At 35.2% G+C, this 20,341-nt stretch overlaps 1 non-coding gene across 1 annotated transcript; it reads left to right on the top strand.

The window, feature by feature from the left end:
* The first annotated feature begins 5,870 nt into the window (after window positions 1-5,870).
* LOC134371292 (U6 spliceosomal RNA) lies at window positions 5,871-5,977 on the top strand. Its single transcript, XR_010022733.1, has one exon. It is a non-coding gene; the product is annotated as a U6 spliceosomal RNA (small nuclear RNA).
* Window positions 5,978-20,341: the final 14,364 nt, after the last annotated feature.

Raw genomic sequence — 20,341 nt, 5'->3', positions numbered from 1 at the left:
ACTATAATGAATGTTTGTCTTGGTCTGGACATTAAATTTGTGAGATCTCTGGCCTGATTTAATTAACTATGAAAAGTCACATCCATATTTCTGCCTCATATTGAGCTTAAAACCAGTTAAATTTTCTAGGTCTAGCTATTGGAAACATAATTAAGGTAAATTCACGTATTTCTCATATATACCAGTATCATTGATTTTTAAAATTATCTGTACAGGAATAAATTTTAAAATATACCTCTGACTTTTTATTAAAGTAGTCCTCTCTTATCCACAGTTTTGTTTTCCATGGTTTCATTACCTGTGGTCAACTGTGATCCAAAAATATTACATGGAAAATTCCAGAAATAAAGAATTCATAAGTCTTAAATTGTGGGCTGTTCCAAGTAGCATGATAAAATCTTATGCTATTCCATTCCATCTCACTGGGGATGTGAATCATCCCTTTGTCCAGCGTATCCACACGGTAGACTCTACCTACCCCATTAGTCACTTAGTAGCTCTCTTGGTTATCAGATCAAAAAAACATAGTATGTATATGTGTATACATACTATATATATATAAAGAGTTCAGTACTATTTGTGGTTTCAGGCACCAATGGGATCTTGAAATGTATTCTCCATGTATAAGAGGGGACTACTGTATAACTCAACAAGTTAATTTGGCTATTTTTTATAACATAGCATTTCTTATATATTGTACCAGCAAGTGAATAAAAGACTTTACTTTTAACATTTCATTTACTATCTTTAACAAAATTACTTCCATTTTATTTGTTTGAAAATAGTCTCTACAAACTAGGTAATTTGAAAATGACCACACAATGAATAAACAGCAAAGCTAGAAACTAAATAGGTATCTCTGACTCAAAAAACACTTTCTTCCTTAATACTACACAGCCTCAGAGTGTGGAAGGATACTAACTCTTCCTCCCAGCCTTATTCCTTTCAAAATTAAAAAGAAGTACATATGTTTTTCTGATCTTTACATAAGAGTAATTTATAAACAAGTTAAGTGTGGCAGTGCCAAGGACAGAGCTCTGTGGAATTTTATCTGGGACTTCTCCTTTGGGTTGGCAGCAACTCATTAGTCGATACGCTCTGAGAAGAGTAATTCTACAAGCCACAAACTGACCTAAATTTATGAAAGCCAAACCTATATATAATTGTCATATTTACAGGAAGACGATGCAAGAATTTGTCAGAGTTTCTTAAATCTGAAACATCCTGTCCATCTGCAGCATTTCCAAAATTCTCTACACTTCAGAATAAATTTTGGTCACCCATTGCTTAACAAAATTTACTTTATCTTATACTTCCATTATGTTTCAGAGCACTTGCAATATTAGTGCCCATTAGGACTTTAAAATACAATGTGTCTGCTATGATGTACTTGTCCAGAGAACCCATTTTACAAAAAAGAATATACTAGATAGGACCAGTGTCCTATAGAATATACATTGCTAAAGAATAGATTTGCCAATCAATTTCAGTCTAGAATCTTTGATAAACTACAAATTGCAGTTAGTTTAGTGTAACTTTAAGAGTGATTAATGGCCTGAGACAGATATAGATACACATACACTAACATACATAAATGTATATGTATACAAATACATATGCATACTATTAATAGACTAGAATTCTGGTAGACTTGGCATCAAATTAACCATACGCAATTTCCTTCAGGCTCTTCCATATGCAGTGTGCTTTTGTGTGCCTTGTCTCATTCCTTCTGTGCTGAAGCCGTGCATGAAAAGCAGTGCATTTATTTCTTTTCAGATCCACCTCTCTCTATATTCTAACAATCCCACCAATCTTAAGTACAGCTGTGAACCAAGCATCAACCACAACTGTGATGCAGTCTTACGTAGAAAGCGCACAGACATATCTCCACAGAATCTCCAATCTCTTGAGTTGGCCAGACCACTCAATAATGAAGAATATCTTGCTTACTGTATTCCAAATCCTTCCCACTACTTCTGCATACTAACTTTGAGAAATATTCTTCTGTGTCCTCTTACTTTCTGTACATTTTTCCCAATATGTCTGTGTAAGATTTATTATTTCTGCCTCAAGTTCCATTTTGTCTCTTTCTCCGGTTTTCCTCATAATCATTTTAGCTATTTGTTTTCCAGAAACAGTGTTACTTATGAAACATTAGTCATTAAATTATGAAGCAGGAATTTCTCTAAGCTACTCATCTCTTACTGTGGGGGGAGAGAGAATTAGTTGATAGTATTAGAAAGTGTATTGGCTAGCTCTCAATCCACCTTTTATTCTAATCACTGTTGCAGTAGCCAAGCTCACACATGGGTACGCTGCCAGCACCTCACCTTTGCTGCATCCTGTATCCTTTGCTTCCTTCTCTGGGCTTCTATGAAGACACCTCTGTGAACTCCCATGCCACTCACCTATATGCAACCTGGAGACATGAGAGAGTTACACGTAGGCAACCTTTGACCTGTGGGTCCTGACAGCTATTGTATTAGCTCCTCCCTATATTCCTTAGGCAGACAATTCTAAGGTCCATTCTGTGAGTCAGAAAGTTTCAACAGGATCGAAAGTTACACGGGTGGTAGCAACTTGCCTGTGCACATTTTTACTGTTTTTCCCATCTCTGTTTCACTCTCCATGGTCTCTTACTTCTGCTCCCTGGATTGCTGCACAAATAAACTACTTGCAGTCAAGCCCTCATTTGCAGCTGTGCCAATGAGGAAACCCAGGCTAGGACAGGAAGCATTATGGCCTTCATGTTTTGTACAATGTGGCATTCATTTTTAGTTATTTTAAGTAAGAAATAAGTTTTCTTGCCAAAATAGGATGTAAAATGCAATCTTCAATATCCCAATATCCAGTGACCCTTCTGGTCTTACACAGAAAAATGCATCTGCCAAATAGAACACAGATACGGACACAGAAGACACATCATAGTCAGAATATATGGATAAAACTGCAGGGTCTCATCTATTATGCAGCATGGGGCTGAACACGGAATAGCAAAGCCTTAGATAAAAACCAATTGATAAACCCTGGGTGACAATAGAATAATAACAGAAATAATAATAATAATAAAATGATCTTTTTTTAATCAGTGCCCTAATCCAGAAGCACCTACCCCAGTGCAAACTGCATGGGACAAACCACTGGGAAACATTACCATGATATCTAGATTGAGCCTGAATAGTTATCTTAGCCCAATGAGCTAATGGGATGACAAACTTGCTGAAAATATTTCTCATAAATTTGTTATATAAATGCATATGATTCCAGAGCTATTTTCAGACACTCTTCTTAAGATTTTTGTCCTCCTCTTAAGATCTAAAATGAAAGTACCTATATACAAATTATAATATAGAGGTGCTGGGTTCATGCAGCTGATCTATCTCAGTTAGGATATTTTTAGTTGTAAGTAACAGAAAAAAAAAAAAAACAGCTTAAACAGCATTAAAAAATAAGAAAATGTTTTATCTCCTGAAAAAAGAAGGCTTGGGCTTGGTGGGTTCCAAGGTTAATTGATCCAGCTGCTCAGCAATAGTAACAAGGATCCAGTTCTTTCTGTCTCCAGGTTCTTCCATGCTGACTGTTGATTCCTTCTTCACACTGGCAGCAAGGAAGCTTGTTACCTATTGCCCTGTGTCATTTCCACACATGTCAACATTTGGTTGTCGAAAGGGTACCTAGGCTTTTTCTTAGGAATGTGGATTCTTTTATCCTGAAACTCTGATATCTCATTAGCAAAAATTTGATCACATGCTTAAAACTAAACCTATTGCTGGCAATGGGATTGAAATCCCCATGGCTAACTTAGACTAACAGTCTGAACTGGTGTGAGTGGTGGGGAGTTAACCCTCATGTCCAGGACACACATTTTACCTGATGCATAAAAGCCAAAGGCTCTTACATGCAGAGTAAATGAAAATGGGCAAACCAAATGAGGTTTGTGTTACTGCAAACACAGCAGCACAAAATTATTTGTATGCCACAGGAAAAACTTGATTCAGAAAACTTGCTAGCACAATTTTCCAGAGCAAAGTCTTTTCTGCAAGACCAGATCACTATCTGAACACTGAGCATAATGAGGTCACCATAAACAACACTTTTTTGTGTTTATTGGCTTCCGTGTCACAAACTTATACACTAAAGAAGTTCTTTGAAGTTCATATGAGGACAAATCAATAGCTGATGTAATGAAGATCTCTCTTACCTTTTAAATTATATCCCTTTATAATTTATGTATCCCATATTTTTGATTGGCTCTTGTGCAATTTCTGTTCAAAGTCTGATGGCTGACTTGAGGTCAAGACCAATGTGAATGAACACGTTACTTATGTGCCAGTTGCAACTCTTACTGTGATGAAGTTCTGACGTTTTATGAGGGGCTTCTTTCCAGCTTGAATCTTCTGTCATTTTGACAATTGAATCTCATTTGCAAGGAATGGATGAAAAAGACAAATCTACATCTTGACATCTTCTGACATGTCTCTGGAGGTGATGAATCCTTGTTTCGGGTAAGGCTCAAAATAATTGAGCAATGGAAAGTAAATGAGAGAACAGTTTGCACAGTAGCTTCAGTCTTCACAGTCTGTCAAAGCATCTTGTCAGGTTACAAAACAATGATTTAAATCCCAAATGCAACTCATCTGTCATCCATGTGAGGTGGTTACACATGCACGCTTAAACACATGCATGCATACATCAAAAATAGTCTCCAAGGTTGAAAAATATGCCATCTTTTCTTCCCATATTGGTAAACAACATGGAAGGGTTATCCATGTTCAAAAATCCAAATCACTATGGTGCAGAAAATGCAAGTTTGCTATATTTATATTATTATTTGGAACGAATTTGATAGACATTCTAGAAAAAACATTGACCTGAAAGATTAGTCCCTTGAGCTCCAGCCCTGCTGAGGATCATGCAACATGACAGGGCATTTGTTTTCAGAGGTTTTTATGTTTTGTTTTGTTTTGTTTTGTTTATTTATAATACGTTAATGATTTATTATGTGTCTATACACATGGAACGATCATTTGTTTATCTCAAGTCAAAACTATATCAAGAACCCAAGTTCCTTTGATATCTCCTGATTTGTAAAATAAATGATAAATAAATAATTTCTTATGAAATTCCCCAGTATAAGTATGTACTCCTCACATTTCCTATATGAAAATAAAAATAAGTGTACAACTTATAAACATTGGTTTAAAAGGAACAGCTGCATAAACACTGCCTGTGATTGGCTTCAGTACTTCACTTAGCAAATATTTTTGATTACTTCTAAGTGGTGGAGAAACCACAATAAACAAGACCCAGTCTTTTGGCCACAGTAGAACTTACACTCCAGTGGCTGAATCCACCCACATGGGTTCTTTAGATAGGAACCATGATACAAGTTCTTAGTTCCCCAACCACACCATTCCTGGGGGCACTGAGGTTTTTAGTGAGCAGGCAATGAAGCCAATTCTCCTGCCTCTGGAATTAACACAGCTAAAGCTCCAGTCTGACGTTTAAAATGGGAAAGTGCATTACGACATCACTTTCAGTTCTTGAAAATTGTCTACCTCCCACTACATTTCTCTTTGAAACATAGTCAGCTATGTGGGCTCATAATGTGCTTCAGTAAATTGTGGTATTTTAAAAGCACTGTTTAAAGAAGCGAAATATTATTATTCACCACTAAAAATTAAAATAAAATTAGTCACCAATTAATTGTCCTTTCTTGTTCTGTTTAGTTAATGAGGAAAGGGTGAATGTCTCTCATATACATGAAAGTAGCAAAGGCTGGTGGGGTATAAGGAATCAGATCTCACAGAATCCCATCTACATTAATTTTCACTGAAAGTATCAAGACATAGAGAAATTTTTATTTAGTGCTCGCTTTGGGAGCACATATACTAAAATTGGAATGATACAGAGAAGATTATCATGGCCCCTACACAAGGATGACTCGCAAATTCATGAAGCGTTCCATATTTTTTGAGTGGTGACAATTAGCTTTGTACTCCATGAATATTCATAACCAATAAAAAAGAACGAAATTTTTATTTAACCAGAACTTTAAAATCATCCACTGCATTTAAAGAGAGCTGGATAAATGTATAGAATTGTTATTTGTATTGTCTGACAGTGACAAACACAGTGAAAAACAATGTAATAAGCACTTTTTATACATACTAGACAAATATTTTATTGAGCAGCTATTGTGTAGCATTCTTTTAGTGCTTGGGATATGGCAATTAAGACAAAAATCTTTGCTCTTGAAAAGCTTACATTCATTTGACACCCTTCACACTCTATTATTAACCCCATTTCTCAGAAGGTAAGAGTAATAAAATTTAGAGGTTAGTTTATTTGCCTAATGTCATATAGATATCAAGTTCAAAGACAAGCTGTGAACCCAGCCAGGTCTGCATGACCCTGGAACTTGAATTCTTGATAACTTTAAGTATAAAACTCAATAGGTAATAAATTCAAATTGACCACAGACTGGTAACAATTTCCTTAATCTTAAGGACAGAAACATAAAAATATGAATTTAGTTATGATAAAAAGGATTAACTTTAGAAAACCAGCTACTTCCTTGTAGAACTCCCTTTGTCTAAGGTTTGCAGCCAAAGTAACAATCATTAGAGATCACATGACATAAGTGGTAAGTGCACAGGGTTGCGAAATCAAGACCTGGCATCTGCTTTTTTGCAATATTACCAGATGTGCAACGTTGCACAATTGCATAATGCCCCAAAGCTTCCCTTTACTCATCTGTAAAATGGAACAAATAACAGAACCTTCCACAATGAGCTGATGTGAAGCTTAAGAAAGGATACTGTATGTCTACACCATAGCAGTGTCTGACACACAGTTCATAGTCAATAGAGAGTGGCCTGAATTTTTCTGCTCTTATCTTCGTGAATAAACACTTAAAGCAGAGTAACTATCCATAGTATAGACATAGAGACCTGATACATTTAATGAGGATAAATCACTGCTTTTCAGAGCCCTTGGTTTTTCATAGCCCTAGAAGTTTCTCAGGTGCACAACCTTGAGAGAAGAGGTTTTTAAAGACAGCTAATTAGTTGCATTTTGCTAAATTTATAAGTACATAAAGCACCTATTCTTTTGTGTAATATAGTGGGCACCAAAATTTGTAGAGAATTGCCTTTAACTAAAAGCTATTTTAATATCAAACTGGTTCTGTTTATTTTTGATAAATAATTCATTGAGAAAAATTTCAAGTGATATTTCTTACTTTCTAAACTTAAAAAGAATCAAACAAGGAAAACCACTGATGACCATAATGTTTTTTAGCCTTAAAAGGTTAATTATCTGTGTGTGTGTCTTAGAGTGGGAACAATCTAAGTAATAAACCAAATAAAAAAAAGAATAACAGATAAGATTGATGTATGTGACCTTAATAGAAAATAAAAGTTCCACATGGAAAAAAAATAAAATAAGGACGTAAAGGGCATTTCACATATAAAGAAAAAACAAATGGCATTGAAGTATTTTTTTAAATATTCTAATTTATTTATAATATAATAACTGCAAAGCAAAACAAAAAGTCCATTTTTTTTTACCAATATGAACATCAGATGTCAAAAAAGTAAATTAATGCTCAACATTGGCAAAATGTAGAAAAATAGGTGTTTGTTGTTCATAGGATATAAGTTAGTGTATTGTTTCTGGAGAGCAACTTGGCAATACCCAAAAAATATTAAAATGCAAATATCTTTTTTTACCCAGTATTTCTATTTCTGGAATTTATCTTATAGATATACACACTATATGTGCAAATATGTTCATTGAAGAAAAGAATTGTTACTTTTCATTGAATTTAGCATTGTTTATGAAAGCAAAAGACAAAAATCTATGTAAATGGCTATCAAGATTGGATTGGTAAGACAAATTATATTAGATAGATGCAATGAAATAATATGTGGTAGATCTGTTTATATAGGCACGATAGAATCATCTTCAAAATATATTGACAAAAAAATACAAGACAGAGAAACTTATTTAGTATAGTAAGCTCACATTTGAGTAAAACAATATATTTGTGTGAGACTAAGAGGAAAGAGATTTATTTTTTATGTCTACATTGTACACCTATTGCCTTTTTATTTTTAAGTTATTAAAATATAAATAAATAGGTACTATCAAAAGAAAAAGACAAATCTAAATAGCCAGGACAAATAATGGTGGTAATGAATATAATTAATAGAAAATAAATGAACTTTTAAAAATAATTAATATCTAATATATGAAAAAACATTTAATCCATAGAATATGATAGAAATTCAGAAATAGAGACTAAGAAAGAGTTCTTGGAAATAAAATATAGAATTGACAAAATAACAAGTATCAATAGAAAGCTAGAATAATCATTCAGATGGGAGAGAGAGACAGAACCAGAGATGGAAAACAAAAGTGTAGGAGAGGTTGAGGGCCACTTTCCTAGGTTTACAGACATCTATTATGCATTCTGAAAAAAAAATTCTGAAATTATAAAATAAGAATGAGAAAATTACTTTATAATTAATAAATTAAAATTTCCAAAACATACTAATCTCCAGAATGATAAAAAGACCACCAGCACCTAATGAATACTTAGGTGTGGCCTAGTAGTTACCTTTCTCTCGGGGTCCATCAAAGCACTGAGAGAAAGGTAACTACTGACCTATGATTCTATACCCTGCCAGAATGTCAGTAAATGTGAGGAATCAAGTAGAAAGGTGAGGACTTTGTCAGACATGAAAGGTCTCAGCAGTAATATTTCCTATGCATTTTTCCTTTAAAATTCACTAAAGGATGTGCTTTGGGAGGACACAATCGTAAGAAGAAAACATGCAATTCAAAAAAGAATGGAACTAACACTGGAATTCAAAGACAATAAATCCATGGATAATGGCTATTTAACAGCCAAAAAGGAAATTTCCCCAGTTACAGCAATAAATTACAGATTTCCAAGAAATATTTCTTTAATAAAAATAATTGAATTAGACTGGTCATATAGCAAAAGATGTTGAAATATTTTGGCGACAGTAGGGTAACAATTTATCCTATTCCTCTGAACTAAGTAATATTTAACTCCTAAGATCATCTCCCTAGTATGTTCTGTTTCTGAAATAACTAATTCCTAATTTTAACGTTACATGGCTTATGCCGCACTGTTGTAAAACACTTTCATAAATCATCTTCTTTAAAACTGGTAGTGGAATATTTATTTAACTTATTAACACTTTGCTTTTCCAACTATGGGATCTGATCACTTAAAAGGAACAGTTTCACTTTTACAAGTGATTTTATGTAGAGCTGACAAAAAATACTAATACTAAAATTCTCCAAGAGGTGGTACGAAGTGCAAAGGAAATGAGGATGCGTGGTTTAAATGACATGCGTCTTGAAAAACCTCATTAATTCCAGAAAATATTTCCAAATTCTTTATTAGTTGAGAAGTACTTGAAGCTGTGTATTTGAAGAAATATACCATAGTATATTGGGTAAATTTAGTTTGAGTTAAGAAAAAAACTGAAGTTTTATTTATGGAGAGTTAAAAAGCTGAAATCACTGAGATGCAGTTACAGCCAGCCCAGCTTAACAGATAAAACATCACTTTGTCACCAGCTTCACGGCTTCGACTTGAGTGATGTTTAGAAACAAAAGGCTCGATGTGTATAATTACCTGATTATATCACACTGCTGAGCAGAAATTCTGATATAAAGAAAAGAGTTTTAAATTACTTTTTCTGGTCCTATTCATTTGGTTCCAGCATCCTTCTTTCTTCTTGTCATCAAAGACCTATGCATTTTATTAAATGCAGTTTTAAAGCAACTTTAAATCAGAATTGATTCCCAATATCACATAGGATTTGTGAAACCCTGCATTAGCTGAGGACAATAATTGAATATTCTATAAACTCAGAGGCAGCTATGTAAATTAATACAAACATAAAACTTTCTGGCCTAGAAGAAATCCAGCTTATTCTTCAGGCTTCTGATGATAACTAACAGCTATTATATCAGAGAAAGGGTGATGAAATTATGTTAAGACATTAAACTATGAGTTTTGTAGGGCTGCCTCTGTAGATGGGTAAAGTAGGGTCATGAATGCCCCCAAATGTAAGGGCTCCAGGGTCTGGGGTTCAGTCACCTTTTTCTTTACCAAATTTACTATAATAAAGTCTTAAATGATTAACAGAACCAATATAGTATGGATGAATAAATATTTATAAGCTGTTATTTATCTCAAAACAAACAAACAAAAAGCCTACAATGTAATCGTGGTAGTGGGCAGTTGGCGGTGTTACACTCAAGGTTCAGAAAATTCGACATATATATGTTGGACTTAGTGCAGCCAATTCAAAACTTGTTTCCTTTCACACTCTGTGAGAAAGAACTGTTGCTTATTGATTAATCAAAAGGATAAACATTTATTGGGGTGAGTTAGAAGATGGGATGAAGTGGGAGCAGAAGGAACTATCTTGGGGCAAATGCCCTTTCTATTTCTCTTTATCTGCATTTCTGTTCCTGGATCTTGAGGGATAAGATAGCGCAGCAGAATGCTTAGCTCTTTGAATTAAAGAACAGTGTGTCCTGATAGGCCTGGGCTCCTCTGTCTAACCTTTCTCTGGCTTCTTTATGACTTTATTTCCTTTATGACTCACAGGTAGGGCCTGCAGCCCTTTTTCTTAAACTTAGTGGACCAAGCCGTGGGTAGTCCAGCTAAACTCTTTTCTAAACAGGAAGAAAAACTTGCTTCTCTTTAACTGATATGATTTAGCCTGGACATTTTTTACTATCAAAACCATGAGACCTGAGCTATGGATGTGAAAGAGAGTGTTCCACCTCCTACGGCTGTAAATCTAAACAAATGACTTTTCTACATGTTCCAACCTCCCTGACCAAGAGACTGCACCGGGGCTTGGGGCCAAGATGCTAGCTAGTAGTTAATGTTCTTTTGCCTGATCTTGTCCTCTACTCACATATTTCCCTTGAGAAACTGGGAAATGGAAAAAAAGAAGAGAGGTGGTAAAAGACAGAGCAATTCTCACTCTCAGCTTGATATCTCCATTTGTATAATAAAGTAGCTATTGGAACTGCTTTGGAATTTGGAGTAAAGAGAAATTTTTGTTTTGTTTTATTTCGCTTTTTTTCTACATCATATTCCCTATATTAGAATTTTAGACAACTATGGCAAATATAACAACAATTTGAATAGCTGCCTCTCTCAATATCACATTTTTCTAGAATTGGAATTACTTTGAAAACAAAGATATGTTAATTTTACAGTACAAGTACATAATGTCACACCTAAAATTCAGAGAAATTAATATGCATGTAAACATAAAAATTGAATTTGGTTGTATTAAGATTAAACGTACTGCTAGCTGGTTAGCTCAGCTGGTGAGAGCATGGCCTTGTTACATCAATGTCAAGGGTTCGGTTCTCTGTACTAGACAGCCACCAAAAAATAATTAAATAAATAAAAGATTAAACATACCAATAATCTACTTTTGTAGGATGTTTGAAAGCAGAGAATTGAGTCTTCTGGGAAAGAGAACTCCTAAGAGCTCTTACCCAAAGCATATTTGTCTCAAAAAAAGCTTTAAACCATGTATATATTATCATTCATAAAAATCTATAATGAACCTTTCTAATCATGCTATATTTACTTTGAAATAGTTTCTCATTCACCCTTCTGTTTCACCCAGTCATCTTCTTAGAAAGATCTTTAAATAGTTTCTAAAACACATCCTAATAGCTTAGGTATGAATTTATTCCTAATATAATGCATACATTCATGGATTTGGAAATTATATTGCAATTTTATAGAATGCCTTATTCCAAGAGTTAAATCTAGGAGTTAAGGCTTTGAATCTCCTTCTGTTTTTGGTCCCCTGATAAGACCCAACCTGTCACAATATCTTGTAGTCACAAGGAGATTGCTAATGACTCACTAATAATGTAGCACCTCTGGTCCCACAGACTCAGTTCCAGAATATAAGATTATATAGAGAGTATAAAGTAAAAGTATACACTGGTCAGTTCCAGAGTGCCATAATTCTCAGATAAATCCCAAGTGACTTCCTTTATATGTAACCAGGGAGAAACAATATAGTGTAGTATGTTTTGGAAACTGGAAATGCTGGACGATAAAAATATCCTTCACTTCTGAGAGCAGGATTTTTGCTGATCCCTAGCTTTTATACATCACATAGTATAAGACCCATGCTGGATTCTAGGGTCTGGGATCTTGAGGTGAATTATATTTAATGATGTCTTATTACTTATAGACCCAGAATAAAATAGAACGAAAGTGAAATATATCTGGCACATATTAATATTTGAGATGTACTAGATTGTACCCTTTATTTTCTTATTGAATATTTCTTTTATTATTATTTTTTTTTTACTTATTTCATAATTTGACAAATCTCCTTATAACAGAGATGCTGGTGCATCATGGAGAATATGTATTACGGATAAGAACTGTCATCTCACTCCCCCATTCCCATTTGCAACTGCTCATGAAACACACTTCAGCTTATAAACTATTTTATTTCTCTGTGCTGAAAGAAATAGCAGGCATGATGCAAACCTGTAAATCCTGTCCAGCTTCATTTAAAGTATAGCTGTTTGCTAATACTGAGGAAATAAAAATTATTACTCTGCATTGCCTTTCCCTAGGCGAAAAAGGAAGGAGTAAAGAGTAAAGAAGAAATTGTAGGAATTTTAAAGAAATTTATTGGCTTTTGATATTGTCTTTTATGGCTTTAAAGACATGTTTTTTAATTATAGAAAATAAAAGTTTTCATTCAGAACAGAGATCACATAGTATTAAAAAATTACTAACGGTTTTCATTTAAAAGTCTTCCTTAAAGGATCTTATCAAAGGCTGAATTTGTGTCCATTTTCAAATACATTTCCATCACTGCTTAAAATTCAATATATGCATGTTCACATAAAGGCCTGTACCTCAATGTTCGTACAACTTTATTCATATTAGCCCAAAGCTAGAATCAACCCAAATATCTATCAACTGGTAAATTGATAACAAAAATGTGGCATATCTTTGAGGTAGATACTACTTGACAGCAAAAAGGAATGAACTATGATATCACTACAATACAGATGAATCCAAACACATTTTGCTTGGTGAATGAAGTCAAACACAAAAGAGTTCACACTGTATCATTCCATATATCACACTCAGGAAAAGAAAAACCTAGAGTGACAGTAGCAGATCAGTGATTGCCAGGGGCTGGGAATAGGAAAGAAGATAAACTTGCCAGGGGGCAGGAAGGATCTTTCTGTGGTGATAGAAATGTTTTATATCGTGATGCTGGTGATTACACAATTCTGGACATTTATCAGAAATCTTTGAGCTGTATACTTAACTTAGGTCAATATTGTGGTATTAATCTATATTCAATAATTTTAAAATTTTAGTATATTCCTATCCAGGTGATAATAGCCTAAATGAGAAAGGATTCAAAATGAAGTGAAAAAAAAATTTTAGTAAAAATCATGTGCACTCCAGCACTACAACAGCAGCTTGTGCCAAAAGTCAAATGAACAGGTTAAAATGTCAGTAACCCCACATCTGGCCTACATAATAGGGGGTTAATAATAGCATCTAACGCCTATGATTTTTGAAAAGTTAAATGAGATAATATGTTAAGTGGTTAGCTAAATACCAGGTTCATAGCAAGGACTCAAAAACTATTTTATTATCACCAAAGCAAATTATTTAAGCAATTTTTATAGTGTAAATGTCTCCAAATAAGGCTTTCTAATATTTTATGTTAGCTCCAACTGCTTCCTCTTAGCCAAGGAACATAATTTATCCAAAAGGTCCTGCTCTCTGAGGTTCTGTTATTCTTGATCCATTCCTGTATTTAACATACCTATTGATTGTTTTCCATGCACCAGCACTCTACTGAGTGCTGGGGACAAGGCATTAAACCAATCACATGTGATATTCTGCCCTCAAGGGAAGGCAGACACTAAATAAATGCACAGTTAAGTATATAATTTCAAAGCATAAAAGTGCTACAAATTAGAAAAACATGTTAAGGGGCTAGATAATAACAAAGGGAGGTGATTTAGATGAGGGATATATGGAAGTCTGAGCTGAGACCTAAAGGATAAGTCTGAGAAAAATCATTTCATGTAGAGAGAACAGCAGAAAACCAGCTGATTAAAAATGTTTGATGAACCTGCAGAACTAGAAAACAAAACAAAACACCAGTGTGCCTGGTGGGTAATGAGAGAGGAGTGGCTGGAAATGAGCATGGAGAGCTAGACACAGGAAGAAGGCAAGGAAGCTGGTAGGCCATGTTAAGATCATCTTTCAAGTACAGTTCTACAAGTGACTCTGTGTAACAAACCTTATTCCAAGTACTCTATATGAGCTATTTCATTTAATGTTCACAACAACTCTATATGGGTACATGCTTATTATCATGCCCATGTTATAGCACTGTCAACTGAGTTTAAGTAATTTGCTTAAGATCATAGATAGGATCGAAACACTGCTACTCAGTTAAAGACTTCATGTATTGATAAGGTCACCCCATCTGGTGTGGGAAGAATGGGCTATAGAGCAACAAAAACAGATGCAGGAAATACACAAAATATTTGCAATAGTCAAGGTGGGTTTCCTGAGCATGGACCTCAGAGGTTGCAAAGGGCCCCACACTCAAAGGGGCACTGCTCTTGGTTTCATTTTGCTGTAGTGGTCTTAAAATTCTACGTGATTTTTGAAGAAGGGGCCCTAAATTTTCATTTTGAGTTGAGACCCCAAATTACGTAGAAGGCTCTGTCAGTACTTCATGCAAGAGATTATAATGACTTGGGTTTTTAGATTATTCATTGACCTCTGATAATTAAAGCTCTGCATCACCCACCTTTACCAATATCCTTTCGTGGGGGCTGAAGGGGACTGCCATTTATTAAGTACTGAGCTAGGCGAGATCCTAGGGCTTTACACAGATGATTCAATTAATCCTCACAACCTCCTTTTAAAGGAGATTCTATTATCAGCATTTTGTTAGATAATGGCTCAGAGAGGTTAAGTAATGTGACATCTCTGAGAGCTGAAATTCCAAGCCCATTCTTCCAAACCAAATATTGTCTCGGAGGCCCTGGATTATACTGCCCACCCTGGAACCCTATTGCCATGCTCTTCCCACTGGTAGGGGCACCTCACTATTCCCTGGAGTCCTGGCACCAACACTTAGCCTGACAATGATAAAGCTCCACAAATTTGCAATGTTTTCTTCAATCCTTGTTTGTATGCCCTCTGTATTCGCAGGGTGACACTACTGCAAGGCTATTGACAACTGCACAGCCTTTCTTATTGTGTAGCTTGTTGGATCACTTAGAGATATTGAGATCACTATGGATAGTGCATTCTGGCTTTCTTGAATCATAGTCCATTTAAACTTCAGAGACTGGAAATTTATACAGAGACAGAATGATGCTTAATTTTCACTCAAATTGCCTTTAATATCTGACAAAAGTTTATACATTTCAGCAGAACTCTCACAGTGGTAAGCATAGCAGGAGCATAAAAAAAATTCAGTCATTGAGGGAAATTCTAGAAGTTTCATTATGTAATACAAACATTTTTCCACAGGGACCTGCCCACAGCTCCAGCAGGCACCGAGGTGATCTGAGCCCTACGTGCCACTGGGGGCACAGACTCCAGCACTGCAGGGATCTGCCCACAACCCCAGCTAGTGCCAAGGTGAGCCAAGCCCCATGCACCATCAGAGGCATAGACTACAGCCCTGGAGGGACCGACCCACAGCCCCAGAAGGCACCAAGGTGAGCAGAGTTCCACATGAGTTCAGGGAAACCAGACTCCAGCCACAGAAAACCATGCTCTTTGCCAGAGCAGGAGCCAAAGTGGTCTACCACAGCCACTGACACACCTACTGTCATGGCAAGGATAGTTCAGCACCAAAGTAGAAGCCAGGGCCACTCTACAGCTAACCTGCCACACACTTGACTACATTAATAAAAGAAGAGTCACCAGCTCACCAGCAGAACCTGAAAACAGAGGAGAAAATCTATCCTCATAGCCAACCCCTGAGTAATAGAAGCAGCAAGCGCTCTACCAGATGACCAAACATCAATGAAAAAATATGAGAACAAAGAACAAAAAGTAGATAAGACACCACTGAAAGAGTACTCAAATACAAGACCACACACAAATGGAAACCCTTGAAATGTCTGAAAAGAAATTCCAAGCAAAGATCTTAAGAAAACTCAAGGAGATAAGAGAAGACTCAATTAGAGACCACAATGAAAAAATGTATAGAATATGAAGGAGGAGGGTTCCAAAGAGATCAATACCTTAAAAAGGAATGTAGCAGAACTCCTAGAAATGAAAGATTTGCTCAATGAAATAAAAAACACAACAGAGGCTTGAGTAGCAAACTAGAGCAAGCAGAAGAATTTCAGATCTTAAAGATGGTCTTTTTGATATAACCCAAGTGGACAAAATAAAAGGAAAAAAAGAATTTAAAATAATGAAGAAGATCTAAGAGAGCTAGCAGACAACCTCAGGCACTCAAACATCTGAATCAGGGGTATTCCAGAAGGGGAGGAGAAAGGAAAAGGCATTGAAAACCTATTCAAGAAAATAATAACAGAAATCTTCCCAGGTGCAGGGAACATGCAGAACTCAGATCCAAGAAGCCCAAAGATCCCCAGACTCAATCCAAAAATATCCTCTCCAAAACACATTCTAGTCAAATTTGCAAAGCTTAAAGACAAAGAGAATTCTAAAAGAAGCAAGAGAAAAGTGTCAGGTCACCTGTAAGGGAAACCCTATCAGAATAACAGCAGACTTCTCAACTGAAAATCTGCAGCCAGAAGAAAGTGGGATGATATATTCAAAATACAAAGAGAAAAATATTGCAAGCCAAGAATTTTATACCCAGCAAGGCTATCATTCAGAAATGAGTGAGAAATAGGGTATTTCCCAGACAAACAAAAAATTTCACCACCACATGACCAGCCCCGCAAGAAATTCTCAAGGGAGTCCTGCATCTAGAATCTGAATAGTGATGATCACTATCAAGGATACACAAGAAAGAGCAAGACACACCATTAAGTCAAAAATGCAACTGAGAAAAGAGAAAGAAGTTAAATCATGCCAACTCAAATTTTGAACTAACATTGAAGAAAAGAAATAAAAGGTGAAGAAATGAACAGAAGATATTTAAAACATCTAAATAAAAAGCAGTAGAAGGACAGGAGTAAAACAATACCTGTCAATAACAACACTAAGTGTGAATGGATAAAACTCCCCACTGAAAAGACACAGACTGACTTATTGGATTAAAAAGCTAGACCCAAGTACATACTGCTTTCAAAGACTCACGTCACCTGTAAAGACACACACAGACTAAAAGTGAAGGGATTAAAAAAGATATACCATGCAAAAAAACCAAAAATGAGCCATAGTGGTTATTATTATATTGGACAAAATAGACTTTAAATTGAAAAACCATAAAAAGAGACAAGGGCACAATACAATGACAAAGAGATATATCCAGTGAGATGATGTAACAATCATAAATATGTATGGACAATACGGAGCACCCATATATAAAGCAAAAACTCTTAGACCTAAAGAAATAAATCAACAGTAATATGATAATAGTGGGTGACCTGAACATGCAACTTTAGACATGGGACAGAACTTCCAGGCAACAAATCAACAAACAGACACAGCATTTAAAATGCACCATAGACCAACTGGAACTGGCAGATATCTACAGAACATTTCACCCACCAACTACAGAGTATACATTCTTCTCATCAACACATGGAACATTTTCCAGAATAGATCACATGTTAGGTCACAAATCCACTCTCAGTGAATTTTAAAAAATTGAAATCATTCCAATTGTCTTTTCAGACCACAATGGACTAAAACTGGAAATCAATAACAAGCAAAACTCTGGAAACTATACAGCTATACAAAAGAGTATAAATTAAACAGGAAATCAAAAAATTTCTTGAACCTAATGAAAAGAAAGATACATCATACCAAAACCTGTGGGATACTGCAAAAGCAGTACTAAGAGGAAAGTTTAATGCAATAAGTGCTTACATCAAAAGAATGGAAAGACTTCAAATAAATGACCTAATGCTATGCCTCCAAGAACTAGAAAAACAACAATCCAATCCCAAAAGTAGTAACTGGAAAATAATAATTAAGATCAGAACAGAACTGAATGAATTAGAAACCCAAAGGTGATGCAAATGATCAATGAAACAAAAAGTTGTTTTTTTTGAGAAGATAAATAAAATAGACAAACCATTAGCTAGGCTAACCAAAACAAGAAGAGAGAAGAACCAAATAACAAAAATCAGAAATGAAAAGGGTGATATTACAACCAACACATGAGAAATACAAAGAAGCATTAGAGATTATTATAAACAAATGTATGACAACAAATATAAAAACCTGGAGGAAACAGATAAATTTCTGAATACATACAAATGACAAAGACTGAGCCAAGAAGAGCAGAAAACCTGAACAGACCAATAACAAGCAACAAGATTGAAGCAGTAATCAGCAATCTTTCAACAAAGAAAAGCTCAGGACCAGATGGCTTTACAGTTGAATTCTATCAAACTTTTGAAGAGGAATTCCCATCAAATTATTCCAAAAAATGGAAACAGAAGCCCCTCTCTCAAACTCATTCTAACAGCCCAGCATCACTCTGAAACCAAAACCAGACAAAGATACAACAACTAAAAAGAAAACTACAGGCCAGTATCTTTGATGAACTTAGATGCAAAAATCCTCAATGTAATACTAGCAATAACAATACTGCAACACATCAAAATAATTATACACCATGATCAAGTCGGATTAATCCCAGGGATGCAAGGATGATTCAATATATGGAAGTCAATAAATGTGATACATCACATAAACAAAATCAAGGACAATAAGCATAGCATTATCTCAATAGGTGCAGAAAAAGCGTTTGACAAAATTCAACATCCCATCATGATAAAGACTTCCAACAAATTAGGTGTAGAAGGAAAGTATCTCAACACAGTAAAAGCCATCTACAGCAAGCCCACCACCAATATCATACTGAATGGGGAAAAACTGAAGGTTTTTCCTTTAAGAACAGGAACAAGACAAGTATGCCAACTATCACCACTTCTATTTAACATAGTACTGGAGGTACTAGTCAGAGCAATAAGGCAAGAGAAAGAAATACATTCCATCCAGATTGGAAAAGATGAAGTCAAATTATCCCTATTTGCAGATGCCATAATACTATATATAGAAAAACCTACAGACTCTATCAAAAAACTCTTAGAGCTGGTTGCTAATTTCAGTAATGTCACAGGACACAAATTCATCACCCCAAAACAGTTGAATTTATATTCTCCAATAATGAGCTAACAGAAAGAGAAATCAAGAAAGTAAACCCATTTACAACAGTCACAAAAAAAATAAAATACCTAGGAATCAGTTTAACCAAGGAGGGGAAAGATCTCCACAATGAGAACTACAAACCTCTCCTGAAAGAAATTAAAGGACTTGCAAAAGGATGGAAAGGTATTCCATGCTCTTGGATTGGAAGAATTAATATTGTGAAAATGTCCATAGTACCCAAAGAGATATACAGATTCAATGCAATCCCCATAAAAATACCAATGACTTCTTCAAAGAAAAGGAAAAAAAAAAAAATCTTAACATTCATGTGGAACAACAAAAGACCCCAAATAGCAAAAGCAATCCTGAGCAAAAAAAGTAAAGCTGGAGGCATAATAGTACCTGACTTCAAATTATATCAGCAAGTTATAGTAACCAAAACAGCATGGTATTAGGATAAAAATAGACACTTGGACCAGTGGTGGAGCAGAATAGAGAAACCAGAAACTAGCCATCTGATATTTGACCAAGGTTACAAAAACATACATTGGGGAAGAAACTGCCTCTTCAATAAGTGGTGCTGGGAAAATTGGATATCCATATGCAGAAGAATGAAACTACACTTTCACCTCTCACCATTTACTGATATCAACTCAAAATGGATTAAAAACTTAAATGTAAGATCTGAAATTGTAAAACTACTAATGGAACATACAGGGGAAACACTTTAGGAACTAAGTCTGGGCACAGAATTTATGAACAAGAGCCTGAAAGCACAAACAACAAAAGAAAAAATAAACAAATGGGACTATATCAAACTAAAAAGCTTCTGTACAGCAAAGGAAACAATCAGCAAAGTTAATGACAACCTACAGAGTGGGAGAAAATTTTTGCAAACTATACATCCAACATGGGATTAATATC

This window comes from Cynocephalus volans, chromosome 2 (assembly GCF_027409185.1).
Source record: "Cynocephalus volans isolate mCynVol1 chromosome 2, mCynVol1.pri, whole genome shotgun sequence".
Lineage (NCBI taxonomy): Eukaryota > Metazoa > Chordata > Mammalia > Dermoptera > Cynocephalidae > Cynocephalus > Cynocephalus volans.
Note: the sequence above shows the minus strand (reverse complement) of the source record. Positions and strands in the feature narration are given on the sequence as shown.